The sequence below is a fragment of the Gopherus flavomarginatus genome, chromosome 5, assembly GCF_025201925.1.
Source record: "Gopherus flavomarginatus isolate rGopFla2 chromosome 5, rGopFla2.mat.asm, whole genome shotgun sequence".
NCBI classification, from domain to species: domain Eukaryota; kingdom Metazoa; phylum Chordata; order Testudines; family Testudinidae; genus Gopherus; species Gopherus flavomarginatus.
Genome location: NC_066621.1, coordinates 55803273 through 55816570, shown reverse-complemented (window position 1 = coordinate 55816570; position 13298 = coordinate 55803273). Strand labels below are relative to the sequence as shown.

The 13298-nt window shown below is 36.2% G+C and overlaps 1 protein-coding gene across 17 annotated transcripts in view; it reads right to left on the bottom strand.

The window, feature by feature from the left end:
• Nucleotides 1-13298, bottom strand: part of SOX6 (SRY-box transcription factor 6) — a 458734-nt gene that overhangs the window by 359753 nt on the left and 85683 nt on the right. For 12 of the 17 annotated variants that reach the window (XM_050954523.1, XM_050954524.1, XM_050954544.1 and 9 more), the window contains exon 3: nt 11405-11440. The exons of the other annotated variants lie outside the window; for them this stretch is intronic. The gene's annotated coding sequence lies outside the window, so the exon portion shown is untranslated. The remainder of the gene's footprint in view (nt 1-11404; nt 11441-13298) is intronic. 17 annotated transcript variants of the gene reach the window in all.

Sequence of the window (13298 nt, the reverse complement as noted above, 5' to 3'; positions counted from 1 at the left end):
GTACAGCATCTTGTTCAATGGGCCCCCAATTTCAGTTGATGCCTCTAAGCACTACTGTAACACAAATAAAATGCTAATATTGAAGTAATAAAAGCAACATAATAAGGTGCACCTCTAGAATACCTTTCACCTGAGGATCTCAAAGCACTTTATACTCATTAATTAATATTCAAAACAATCCTATGAAGAAGATATTTTTTATCTACATTTTACAGATAGGTAAACTGGCATGGACAGGTTTAATGGTTTGTCCAATGTTATACATTGGCAAAACTAGGACTAGAACCCAGAATTCTAGGTTCTGAGTCTGTTACACTAACCTTGAAATAACAATTCATTTTCTCCTTGTGAATAACTTATCCACTTATCACGTTAAAGCTCTAGAAACTCAACACCTGATTTCAATGAGTATGGCAATCGGAATTTAAAAAGATACAGTTGGTTTCTCTTATCCTAGCTGAAACTAGTATCATTGTCCTGAATTTCTACTCACCACATCCCTTTGCATCATGTTATATCTTTAAATACAAATAGATTTACGTCCAACTTATAGTATTATGCATAGCAAAGTTTACAATTCACGATAATAAAAAGAACAGCTTACAATTATAACAGGGACTTCATCTATCCAGAATATATATAGATATCTACCTACCTGTGTGTGTATATAGATATATATATCTGTCAAATTAAAATAAAGAATTTTTCAGGAAAAGGAGATAATTAAAGCACACAACAAAGGAATCAAACAATAATAATAAAATAAAAACACCATAACCAAACAATTTTTGTGCTGCCTTATGATTATGAATTAAAATTGATTTTGTAGATTAACATATTTGAAGCCTGAAATCAGTGGAGTTATCCCATTGTAAACCCAGCCCTACAGTTTTTTTTAAATGTATACATTGTATAAACCATGTAAAGAGCTAATTTCCCTGGCTTCCTGTTGTCCAAGTACAAAGAATAGGACAAGAAAATATTGATTAGTATTGTAAATTATTTAGTAGTTCATTTAACTTGTTTTGATTTCCCTCCTCCTATCCCACACTTCTTTTAGCAAGAAATTGCTAAACATAAAATACCTATTAGATAGTAACCTCTACCTCCTATCCTCCTCCTATGTGAATCAGAAACCCAGTTTCTGATCTGTTTGGTAGTAGTGCCATTTATTCATCATTAAATACTTCATCTGCCTGTCCCTCAGGGCCCTATTAAAAAAAAATGTTAAGCACATATTTGAGCAAGAGTTCTTCTAGCTGGCCCCAACATAACTCAGTCCCAATGCAGTCCTCTGATACAGTTTAAATTCCAGGCTCTGATGCAAATCTTGACTAGCCTGAACACCCACAACCCTTCATAGTCCTAGAGAGTGTATGCCCTGCTCTGATAACATCAGCTGAACTCATCCGAGCAAGTCTAGGTATTCCACTGATGTCATAGTTGAGCCTGTTCCCAGGGAATGACTGACAGCAGTACTTCAAGCCTAATCAGCTCTAGAGATCCAGTTACAGTGTTAAAAGAGTTTATCTAAAGTCTGATAACAGGACCCAGGCTCTTCATTGATCCTTGATAGCACATTGTTAAGCAAATAAAAATTCCATATCATCCAGCTCTTCCACTGGATTCCTAAATCAAATCCCAAATATCAAATTAACTTTAAATCTGTAAAAATTGCTTACATAAAGGAGCCAAAAAAGCTCTCTCCTCACTTATGTGGACAACAGAGCAAACCAGTAGACATTTTCTTGATTTAAATGGTCTCCATCTCTAATTGGAAGCCCAAAGCATGATGTGAAAAACAGCTTTGTGTGTTCTGCAATGGCTTCCCTGAATCTCTTGTCTCTGAGAGAAGCCTGATGTTCCATGTTCTGAGGCAGTGAGCATGAGCTATACATCTCAGTCTTGAGCTAGCATTAGCTGGCCAAACAGCCAGAGATGTGGAGGAATACTGGCACTAGCTGGAAGGGGCATTCTCAAAGCAGCCCCTTCCATTCTCGAGCATACCTAAGACTCTACTGTTTTAATAAACAATTAATCTATCTCTATAGAATGTTATAAAATCCAACAAATCAGTAGGTTGCTTTAGCCATCTGTAACACCATCTACTGCTATGTTTATAACCATCTACAATGCATGCTCCTGAGGGCTAGTTAAATGCTTATTCAAAACCCCTTTTCAGCAGCAAATTGAATTTTCAACTACACATTTTTTGCAGAAAGTGTTTGTTTTCCTCAACAACAAAAAATAGATTTTTCATCTGAAAACTGAGAACACAAAACCCAAACATTTTTCAGTCAAATGTCAAAAAAATTGTGGAAAACTCCCCTATTTTCCAAACAGATCTAATACTACTCATATCTGTAACATGCTTATACCATCCATTAATCATTTATTAACTCTTTGTAAACTGTACCCTTAACATAAAGTGTGACCAATTCAGAAACCGAGAATAAGCATTAAGGGTACAAAAAAAAAATTCAATTTTTACCTTACCTCCTGCTAAGCCAGATCACTACACAGAACTGATCTGTGTGAGATCCAATGTTTCCTGTCCAAACTTGTATTGGGTCGTGTGCAAAGTTTGAAATACTATAGAAGAGGGTAGTTAGTATCTTTATTTCACTACAGAAGAATCGTTTATCCAGAGCACAGATGGGAATCTTTCCAGGGTTCTACATCCTTCCTCTTTTACACACTGGTTGCAGAAATGGAAATAGTAATGCTTTACTTAAGGGTAGAAGAGCAATATTTTGAAATCTTATTAATCTTAATGGTTTCCTTTCATGTGACAGAGTCCCTGAAGGAAACTGGGAGTCTGTCCTGTGATCACTAAGCATCGCATTGACTGCTGTTCTCCGATTAGCTCAGCCTCGCTCATGTGGTGGAGGTTTCGAGGGGGGTAGGTCCAACAAAGGAGGTCATCTAAAATGTCATCAGCTTCACTTTCTGGATTAAATCAAAGAAAATGTTTGAATTTTAGCCTTTACTGGCTCTCACTACAGTGCTTTCATTCTGATGATCTAGCAATTCAGGGTGACAGGGACCAGGCTGTTTGTAATATGACTATGTGTTCTTAAAGGATTTTCCTTCAAGCACCTTGAGAATTGGAATCATCTATCTCCTGAACTGGTTAGCAAGTTTCTTAGGTTTCTATTTTCTGCTGGGTCATCACCTTTTCACTTGGACTCATTTTTCTGATGAACCTGATACAAAGTGGTTCTGAACTGTTGACCAAAACAGAGACTAGCAACAAGAGAATTTTGTCAGGCAACCAACCAGTAGCAAACTTTTTTTTTTTTGGCCTATTGGCACCATCTGTAGTGAGCAATTTGCATGGTTTTCTGTAGAATGCTGATGAATTGTTAGACTTTGAAGATTAAATCTTCTAGAACTTTGACAACAAACATTTTGGAGCTAGTCAACGTTTGTGGAGAATTTTTAAATTACATTTGAATACAGAAAGAAAATAAAACGAAAAAAATAACATAGAGTTCATACACTAATGGCTTAAGAGCAGTGTGTGAATTGCAAATGAGGTCTCCGCATCAAGAGGTACATCCAGGCTGCAGCAAGTAGTGACTGAGTCCAAAAGCCTTTTGTTTTTTAAATATCTGCCAGGCAGAGAGGATGCAACATTTTTCTCTCCAGAACAGATCTTTATGGAATTGTGTCCAGAGCATTAAATGGGTGTCTCTAAAGGTTTATTATAAATCTTAATACAAACACATTTTTTTCTCACTTTACAAATAGAAAGATTGTTCTCCCACTAAGTTAGACAGAAACTCTACTATCTACTTAATAGTACTATCTGTCCTAGGATTTCCTGATCAACATATGGTAAATTGCAGTGGGTTATTAAAGAGGGAAGGTGGGTGAGGTAATATTTTTTATTGGACCAACTTTGGTTGGTGAAGGAACCATGCTTTCAAGCTACACAGAGCTCTTCTTCAGGTCCTGACTGAGGGAAAGTTACTCATGGCTGGGAAGAAGGAAGATTGGTGAGAGAAACTATCTTGAACAAAGTCTGTGCCTTGCTAGATTAAGTTTTAAACTTTGTTGTGTGTTTTCCCTTCTATTTTCTTGTAATCATTTCCAATTTTATTCCTTTTACTTGGCATCACTTATGCTCTATTGTTAATATTTTTGTTTTATTTTACTATAAACCAATTCAGTGCTGTGTTTGAAGGAAAGGATGTATTTACCTCAGTTAAGTTAATAAGATGTAATGTGCTTTTCTCTCTTAGAGAAATAATAAGGTTTGTTTTTCCTTCAAAGTGGTCCAGGTGAGGGCTAGACACCCCAGGGAACATGGTTTGAGGGAAATTTGGGACTGGGCATGTGTGGAGGCTCATCTTGCTGGCTGTAACCAAGGCTGGGGGAAGCCAGAGTGGAGCTGGGGGACTGCAGACAAGTCTAGCACACAGACACAGCAGGTGGGACTTGCTCATGCTGGCTATGAGCATCCCAGACTGGGAGCTACAGCAGCAAAACACTGTAAGGTACCCAGGTTGTAAGGCAAGTGGTAACAACATCCTGGCCTGCATTGCATCCCAGAGTATGATATTATAAGGTGTCCTAGGTACTCATCTGGGTTTCCTCACTTTTCTTGAGGCATCCTGTGGAAAATAATGCTCAAAAGCTATATTTCTGCGAAGTCTGTTGTACAGTAGGAACCTCTTTCATCTATTAAATGAATTACCTCAGTGTGACATACATTGGCACTGTGCCTCAGATAATTCAGAATTCCCTCTTGTAGTTCACCATACTAGTATTCACTATACACAGGCTCAACTATCTATAGTGAGAGATGACTTAGCACAAGTGCTCTTTTATTCTTATGACACGAGAGCATCTTGGATACATGATACACTTCATCTCCTGTGAAGAACAGAAGAACACAACACTTTGTGGCTTGTTCTTTCAGCGACAGAGAAAATTTTTCCAATCACTCAAGCTAGTACTCCTATTTTAACAAAAATGCAGAGTCAGAATCTCACAGTGGAAATTTCGGGAAATTTGGTAACATTCTCTTAGATACGGTGAATTAGCAGAAAAGTCTGGTTTTCTCATCCCTTGACTGAAGAACTTATTTTTTGGAATTTGTTGTTTGTTTCCTTCAAAACAGAGTTGTATTTGGCAGACAACCCCCTCTTTTTTCACTTCCGATGAGACCTAGAAATTCAAAGATTATTGAGAGCTGAAGTGCACTCTGAGGGATCTCAAGACAGTGGTTTCTTCAAGGACTTAAGCTAAATATTTTAAGAAGATTCTTTACTTCACATAGTAGAGTTTATTTGACAGACTGAAGGTAAAAGGAGATAGTAGTTGTTTTTTAGAGGGATTGGGCTTTTGTTTTTGTTTGGGTTTGTTACTAGGATGTTGCTCAGCTGTTAAATATATTCGTTGCTCCTGTAAATATTATCTGTTTTATATTTGGATTCAAAACCCTGTCAGTCATAGATGTGATCCAGCACAATCCTCACTCTTCATGTATAATTTTCTGTGTTTGTGTTGTGTTTTCTGACTTATTTTTCCCCCCTTTCACTATTCTATCAAGTTATTTCATTTTTTATGTAGATGTATTTTTAGCATAATTTGTTCATGCAGTATCTCAATCTGTGCTATGAGTTTACATGGTGGAAATGAATAAAACCTCAGCATTTTATAAAGTATTGTCTTCATCTTGGCATATGTGTATCTTTATCCTTTTCCCTAGAGTGTGGGAACTGGCACCACCAGTGAATCAGGAGTACGGGAATAAATAATTTGTGCTGAGGAAGTATGTGCTATTACCACTTCCCAATATTATCACTTTCTCTTTACATGTATCAGTTTAGGTGCATTATCTATTGACAAAGTCTGCCCTGTTGTAATGGAATACCAGTAGTGTCCACTTTTACCAATTTATTGTGTCTCCAATTTTAGTGTTCTGCTAAAAGCCCCAAATCTTGGAGTTATGTGAACATATCAGAATTTAAGCCTTCACTTTTTTAAAAGCAAGTGTCTAACCCTAACTGGTTGTAGAGAAAAGCTTGCAAATGGAATTCTAAAGACTCAAACTCTACAAGGCAAAATAAAAGATGCAGAGGGTTTGGGGGAGGTTTCTTTAATCCCAGGTTTTTTTAGGGCTAGACTCAATTTTTGAATGCTTTAGGTTCATAATACTGGAGTACAATGCAAACGTGATAACGCTGTTATGAGGACTTGTAGTAGCCCCTTATTTAGTAACAAAAAATAAGATTTTAAAATATTTGCAAGCACAACACCTTTATGAAGCCCACTTACAAAAAAATGTTCAATAGGAGTCCTTAAGGGTCAATAAAAGTATTTGGATTGAAGCAGGTCACAAAGACTCCAAGGAATAACTAAAGGCCTAACTGAGATTTAGAAAATCTAAATTCGGGGCCTTCTATATGGGGTCAATACCAAGTATTATGCAAATTGAGTGTATTTAGTATTAAAGACCTACAATTTGGATATTAACAGGTGGTTTTAATGTTCTTTTTGACTCAATACCAAAAGTGATTAGCATGATAATTTTTACAATTTATCTATTGCGTAATTAACCGTAATGAGGTATTTGTGATACTTCTAGGGAATAATACAGGTACCACAGTAATGTTAAGTACTTTCAAACAGCAATGATAAGATTTTAATGGTGTCCACTGTTCTAGGGAGTCTAATAGGAGCTGCATATTTTGACTGGTCACAATAAGAATATCTGACGATATCGCTCCTGATACAGGAAAGCCAGAGGGAAAGACAGCTAGATTAGACTTTTGGAAAGGCTCCATTGTGAAACACTTGAGAACATTTACTGGTATAGAAGTTCTAAACTGGGAGTAGTTTAAAAAAATCAGATTGATCACTTTTTAGTTTAGTGAATTCAGACACTATGTAAGTCCCTGAAACTCAAATGCAGATTTTTGCAAAGACATTTTGCAGGCCATTAGTCAAAACAAAAACAAACAAAAAAATTTACATGGAGGAAGGCCCAGAAGGAGCTCATATTTCCTTGTTTGTGTGTGTTTTTGTCAGACACTAAATGCAATCTGTATATAGTTTTTTTGTGGTTTCATAGAATGATGTTCAACTGTCCAGGCTGGTGGTTAGTACTATATGATGCTGCCAAAGCTTTACTGTTCTCAAACTCTTAGCACTCTAGAAACAAACAAATTAACAAACAGTCTCTGCCATCTGGAATGGAAGACTGAATAAAGTAAGAACAAAATTGTGGTGGAAAGGAACATACACTCATCAGAAAATAAAAACAGGAGGAGGGGGAACGCAACTATCCCAATTTACAGCTATAGTTTAAATGGTGCAGGCAAAGGAAAGGCATTTTAAATAATATTTCTTGTATTAAACCACAGCTTAGTCAGAGAAGACCAGGACTCATTCATAGGTGGTACATACAATAAAGAAAAATATAGAGAAGTGAGGTGTATTTTGTTTCAAAACTCAATATCCGCCCCCTTTTTCATGTTATGATCCATATTGGAATGTCCCAGACAACCAGTAAAGGTTTCCGTGTTCAAAAGCAAGATTAACTGAGAGGCTCCATGGCAGGTAAATAAATGTATTTCCAGTGAAATAATGATTTGCTAGAATGTCATCCCCTCTCACTGCATAAATAGGAGAGGTGATGACATTCTGTAAAAGGCAATTTTTATTCCCATACTTCTGACTTCCAGAGATACATTACTCACTCAGTTCCTGTGAGTTATCTGCTCTGAGGTCATGTCTTATTTTTTAGAATGCCATCACTGACTGAATAACAGTTAAGTGACAAGAAAAAATGGGAATGTTATTTTTCCGCCCTACATAACCTCATGTAAGAATCTGAGAACATCCATTCACGTAAAATAGTTGACTACTGTTGTAGTACTTGTTTCTTCATCATTAAAAGCTAATTCCACATATGCTTGAGCTATATCTACAGGAGAAAATGATACGATACAGTTTCTAAATATTGTCAGACTTATCAAGCACTATGTAGAAGAATTAAGATCCCAGAATTCTCTGCATCACCTAATAATTTTTAACATTTTAATTAATTAGCAGCTTATTCCAAATACATTTGAATACTTAAGACATTTGATAACTATGGTTAATCCTTATTAAAACTAAGATTACATTATATAATTACATGTAAATAAGAATGAATTCAATAAAATTCTTACCCTTTTCAGTGTTGGGCACTATGTTGTGAATCATACAGTATATACAATTAGAGTTATATTGCTAAGCTAAAAATATTGGTGAAGATCTAAAAATGACAAACAGTGCCTTTTAAATTAATGTCTTATTAGTTGAGTGAAGTACACTGACAAAGAATAATTTATGCTTATTCAAACTGCTCTCGACATCTTCAGGTGTTTCCAAATGAGCTCACAGAAGAGTGATTAAATGCATCTGATAACAAGCCACACATTGCTGAAATTACTTACCGCCTCATTTTATGATTAATTAAACATGTAGATTAAAGTTGCAAAAGAATTTAGATTAATGAGCAAGTTAAGTCTTGCTGATATAAGTGAATTGGGAATTGGATGCTCTGTGGAACTTTATAAACATGCATTTTATAATGAGTAAGACAAGGCTACATGTTGAATCCTGGCCACAAGGGCCTTTGACGATTCAGTCTTTTTTAACATGGTTTGACAGCTTTCAAATAACATTCTACTATAGGCTTTAAACTTTGTGCATTGCTGTAAAACATGGCTACATAACTAATGTATTAGGAGTACGATTATTTCAAAGCTCTCCAAGGTAATGACCCCCCGTAGCAGCAGCTGTTCAGAAAAATTACAAGTTCAATTGTTATTTTAATCAGAGAGAGTTTAGTAGTTAAAAGCAGTTTTGCAACTTGTAAAATTATATGACACCTCATCAATAGCTTCTCTATAGCATCCTTTATCCAAAAAAATAATAAAAAAACCCAGCTTGGACTTATTAGCAAAACAGGGTGCTCAGTCACTCATAAAAAATTCAAAGCCATTTATTAGCGTGGTTTCTGTGCACAGCAAGGTAATGTTTAAATTTATGACAACTCTTATCAGCTCCAAGAGTGCCTCTAAATATCAGCTTGGTTTGCCAAGTATCCAATTTTTCTCTTTTAAGATCAGCTTTACCTAATCCAGATAGTTTAGTTAGTGTCAAAAAGCCAAGTTGGGCTTTATGATTTTGCAGGGCAAGAGCAAATCCATGAACAACATTTCCACAAACAGTGTTTTGTACAGAGAAGTTGAAAGCAAAGCTATTGAACTAACCTTACGATTAATAAAAAGATTTTACTACTATACTTGTAGCACAATAACATTTACAACTCTGCTTTCGTGATCTACTGGGCAAAACAGTGGTACAAAGTGACTCCTGCCAACTCCACTGAGGAGTCTGATTAACACTGCTCTCTCAAATACATCTCTAATTCCTTTCCATCCATAATTTCAGAACTTGAATACAGATCAATTTCCTTGCAAAGGTTGCATACTTTCAATTTAAATTCTAATTTGAAGATATCAAAGGACTACTAAAATTAAAAATTAAGAAAAATTTTGTACAAGGATCAACAAGATCCCTTTGTAACAGACCTCGCAAATTGTGGATATTAACCTCACACATTAATACCATGGACATAATGGCCTTTCTGAAAATGTATTAATGAGAATACAGTATTGTGAGTTAACATCTTATAACAGAGTGTATGACTTGATTGGGGAATAAATCAATAAGCTATGAAAACAATCAGGCATAGGACTTAAGCATATGTTTTAACCCCCACTGACTTCACCAGGACTTCGGCACACGCTTAAGTGCTTGTGTGCATCAGGGCTTTAAGGCTATTTCATCTTAAATTTTATTCAAATTGGTTAAAGAGGTACATATTCCATGTACAGTTAGAATATTATATATTGGATCCTCACTTTTGGTGTGCCTATTTCAATAAAATCTTTTAAAAGGTCACAAAAACGTAAGAATGGTCATACTGGATCAGACCAAAATAGTCAATCTAGCCCAGTATCCTCTTTTCCAACAGTGGCCAGTGATAGATGTGTCAGAGGGAATAAACAGAACAAGACAATTTATTGAGTGATCCAGCCTGTCATTCAGTCCCAACTTCTGGCAGTCAGAGGTTTAGAGACATCCAGAGCATGGGGTTGCATCCCTGACCATCTTGGCTGATAGCCAGTGATGGATCTATCCTCCATGAACTTATTTCACTCTTTTTTTTTTTTAAACTAAGCTATACTTTTGGTCTTCAAACAAGTTCCACAGTTGACTGTGCGCTGTGTGAAGCAGTACTTCCTTATGTTTGTTTTAAACCTGCTGCCTAATTTCACTGGGTGACTCCTGGTTCTTGTGGTATGTGAAGGGGTAAATAACATTTTCCTATACACCATTCATGATTTTATAGACTTCTATCATAGCCCCTCTTCTTTGTCTCTTTTCTAAACTGAACACTGAGCACTTTTAATCTCTCCTCATATGGAAGCTGTTCCACGCCCCTAATCATTTTTATACCTTTTCAAACTCCAACGTAAATTTTTAGTGGGGGACCTAGATCTGCACACAGTAGTTAAGGATGGGCACACCAGGAATTTATACAGTGCATGATGATATTTGTGGTTCTCTCTATCCCTTTCCTAATATCGTTCACTTTTTTGACTGCCACTGCACTTTGAGCAGATGTTTTCAGCGAACTATCCACAATGCCTCCAAGATCTCTTCTTGAGTGGTAACAGCTAATTTAGACCCCATCATTTTGTATGTATAGTTGAGATTCATTTTTTTCCAGTGTGCATTACTTTGCATATATCACAACATTGAATTTCATCTACCATTTTGTTCCCCAGTCACCCAGTTGCGTGAGATTCTTTGTAGCTCTTCACAATAATCTTTGGACTTAACTATCTTCAGTAATTTTGTATTATCTGCAAACTTTGCCACCTTCAGTGTCTACCTCCTTTTCCAGATCATTTGTGAATATGTTGAACAGCACTGGTCCCAGTACAAAGCTCTGGAGGACCCTGCTATTTACCTCTCTCCACTGTGAAAACTAATCACTTATTCCTACCCTTTATTTCCTATCTTTTAACAAGTTACTGATTCATGAGAGGCCTTCCTTCTTATCGCATGACTGCTTACTTTACCTAAGAGCCTTGGATTTGAGCCCTTGTCAAAGGCTTTCTGAAAGTCCGAGTATACTAACTATAACAACTGTCCACATGTTTGACATCCTGACACTCTCCAAGAATTCTAATAGATTGATGAGGTATGATTGCCCATTACAAAACCCATGTTGACTCTCCCCCAACATATCATGTTCATCTATGCATTCCATAATTCTGTTCTTTAGTACAGTTTCAACTAATTTTCCAGGTACTGAAGTTAGGCTTACCTGTCTGTAATTGCCAGGATTGCCTCTGAAGCCTCTCTTTAAAAAAAAAAAAAAAAATCAGTGTTACCCCGTCATCTGGTACAAATGCTGATTTAAGCAATAGATTACATATCACAGTTGTTAGTTCTACAATTTCATATTTGAGTTCCTTCAGAACTCTTGAGTAGATAGCATCTGATCCTGGTGACTTATTAGGCAGGTGGTGGAATCTCCTTCCTTAGAGGTTTTTAAGGTCAGGCTTAGTTGGGGATTGGTCCTGCTATGAGCAGGGGATTGGACTAGATGACCTCCTGAAGTCCCTTCCAACCCTGATATTCTATGATTATTGTTTAATTTTTCAATTAATTCCAAAACCACCACTATTGACACCTGCATCTGGCACAGTTCCTCAGATTTGTCACCTAAAAAGAATGGCTCAAGTGTGGCCATCTCCCTCACATCCACTGCAGTGAAGACTGATGCAAAGAATTAATTTAGCTTCTCCACAATGGCCTGGTCTTCCTTGAGTGCTCCTTTCCTCAGTAGGATCTGACTTCCAATAAAGGATGCCTTTTTACCTCTGCCAGTTTTATTCTGCTGTTTAGCCATGGCGACATTTTTCTTTTGGCCCTCTTACTTTTTTTTATTTGGAATATACATTTATTTTGAGCCTCTATTATAGTGGTTTTTTAACAGTTTCCATGCAGCTTGTAACTGTTCCTTTTAATTTCTACTTAACTAGATTTGTTTTACTTATTATGAAATCTTATCCACGTTTTACGAATTTAAGAATGAGCTTAAATGTGTCAACTACATGGCTTTTTTTGTTCGTCTGAAATAAATTTATTTTTAAGTAATTGTAAAAATGTTGAATGAAAGATAAACCAAAATAAATACGCTTTTACTTCTTTTCAGTACACTTGTCATTAGTGTAAGTAATGGTACACAGTGGTCACCAAGAATATATTAATATTTATCCACTACTACTATACAGATAACAGAACTAGTGTAATTACTTCCTCTTTGGATGATAGAGAGAAACAAAATGCAGTTTCATGGTGGCCCAAATTTGCAGACCTAGTATCCTAAAATTAGTCTTCTAAATCCATATTTCGATACCTACGGTTAAATTTTCAAAAAAGTGACTTAGCAGTGCAAGTCCCATCTGTCTGATTTCTTAAAGGTAGAATTGCATACGCATAATACTCTGTAATTTAGAGATTGGCCTGTCTTGTCAATAGAAAATCAACCCAATATACTTTATTTATTTAGATTAATATGAACATTTCATGTAAAATCATTTGGACAATATAAGCTATATGAAAACTTGCCTTAAAGATAGTTAGCAAAACTACAGTTTCTGTAATTACTGTTTATATATTTTATTATGACATGCAAGAGAACATTTTCAACAGTGGATCCCTTCATGTAAGAACGCAAGTGTTCCTAAACAGCATGTTTTTCAATGTTGTCTGCAAGGCTCCTGCTCCTTGGCCTTTCTTCAGTAGATGTTGCTTACCTTGCTAAACTGTGCCCTGACTTTGTCATATGAGCTGACATCAATTTTGCATTAGTATGTGACCATTAAATTCATTTTCACTTGCCACTATACCTAAGTGTGCAGAGTTAGAATATAGTCCATTAATCCATTGCTTCATCTTTTCTATGTATCAAAGCTCAAAATATCAATCTACTCCAAAGCAGTCTTGAAGTGATATAGCACAGATTGCAGCAGAGCTGCCTCATGAGATGGTGCAAGTTCCTATGATAAAAGGTGCCTTGTTTCAAAATGCAATTTTAAAAACAAAGCAACTGTGAATAAAGTAATAATAATAGTCCAATTTAAACCAAGTGGGACATGCCTACTGATGGGGTGGCATTTTTGCTAGCAGTCAGCCAAGCTCAAACATGCAAC